This window comes from Plasmodium cynomolgi, chromosome 12 (genome assembly GCF_000321355.1).
Source record: "Plasmodium cynomolgi strain B DNA, chromosome 12, whole genome shotgun sequence".
Lineage (NCBI taxonomy): Eukaryota > Apicomplexa > Aconoidasida > Haemosporida > Plasmodiidae > Plasmodium > Plasmodium cynomolgi.
This window is the reverse complement of record NC_020405.1, coordinates 2,462,094-2,463,753: the sequence shown is the minus strand read 5'-3', so window position 1 is coordinate 2,463,753 and position 1,660 is coordinate 2,462,094.

Sequence of the window (1,660 nt, the reverse complement as noted above, 5' to 3'; positions counted from 1 at the left end):
AAAAAAAAAAAAAAAAAAAACTCCTGTTCATTTTACATATGCATGTTTAACAACCCCCTTGCAACAATTTTGTAAAATTCCCTCCCTAAATGTTATTACGATAAGTAAATGCATTAATTTGTAATGCGGCCATTCGTTATTTTGCAAGTTGTGTTAAAATACACAAATGTGTACTTAATGCAAATGTTTAAATAATTACATATGTACAACTATATATATTTTTTTTTTTTTCAATAAATGTCTAACAGTTCATTTGCGTATGCGTGAATATAAATATAAATATAAAATTACATTAATTAGTAATTCATAATTTTTCCATGCTTTTTTTTTTTTTTTTTTTTAAGCATTATAATTGTTTGCTTTTCTTCATAAAGGAAATTTATTTGTTTCGTTTTTATTTTGTGTTCACGGTTTTTACGCGCGGGGGGCCAAAATATAAACGCAGGAAAAAAAATAGTAGCCAATTGCTGCAAAAGTAAGAGCAAGGAATAGCAGAACAGTGTTGAAGGGAAGAAGCACCATAAGTTGCGAAACAGAAAAGTAGCAAAATAGCCATTTGGCAGAACAGTAAAGGGACAAAGAGCTTTACTAACCAATCGAGCAAGTGTATCAGATCGCGAACTAGCAAGGAGCGAGTCGGCCAACACGAAACACAAATTTTCACATTGCAGATTAGCGGAGGAAGCAATTTAAATTTCCCATGGTACACTATTCATCCCTCTCAATTTGGCACAAGTTAGTAAATTTTTCTATATTCCCAGTAACCAAAATTTGCATTTCGCGCTGAGGAGTTTGCGTTGCGCGAACTTCGTACTGAGTGATTGTGTTAGTGATTGTGTTAGTGATTGTGTTAGTGATCGAGTTAGTGATCGAGTTAGTGATCGAGTTAGTGAGTGACAAAGCGATTGGCACTTCGTTTTGCCTCATTTATATCGCGTTTACTGCATTTTTGCTTCTCTTTCACCTCACTCCTGCTTTGCGCCTCGGTTTAGATTTTTTTTTTTAATTGCATTTTTATTTACGTAACAATAAGATCTCTGCTGCTTGCCCAGGTTAGGCATTTGGAGCCCGACCCGTGTATAACTCACCACTTGCGTGCAGGGGCATGTGGATACTTACTTACCTATATCAATCCATACGTGCGCTCATTTGCACACAGCGTAACCCGCGTACACCCCATTTCGTTGCACGCGCTGTAAGTTCATTACTCCTCGTGTCTTTTCTCCATTTTGCATAAAGTTAGAAAGCGCAAGTGAAGATTCACGGTGGGTGCTGATTGATGCTGTGTATGCCCCTGTTCACAAATCTGCATGAGTGTTATGCCTGGGCCAATCGTACTATTGTAACCACGTACGACCTCTCGCACGACCTCTCGTACGACCTCGCGTATGACATTACATTTACAGTGGCACCTAATTAGAGCACCCACAGTGGTACAAGGCATTTACCAATCATTTTTCAACCACGTGTTTTTCCCTTTTATTGACACTCATTTGCGAACCACCCTGTGTTCCACGTTCGTACTGGAAAAAGAAAACGGTTGAAAAGCTCACCGTCTCGCGCCCTTAATTAATCCGCAACGTACACAAAAAGCCATTTTTATTTTATTATTTTTATTTTATTATTTTTATTTTATTGTTTTTATTTTATTATTTTTTTA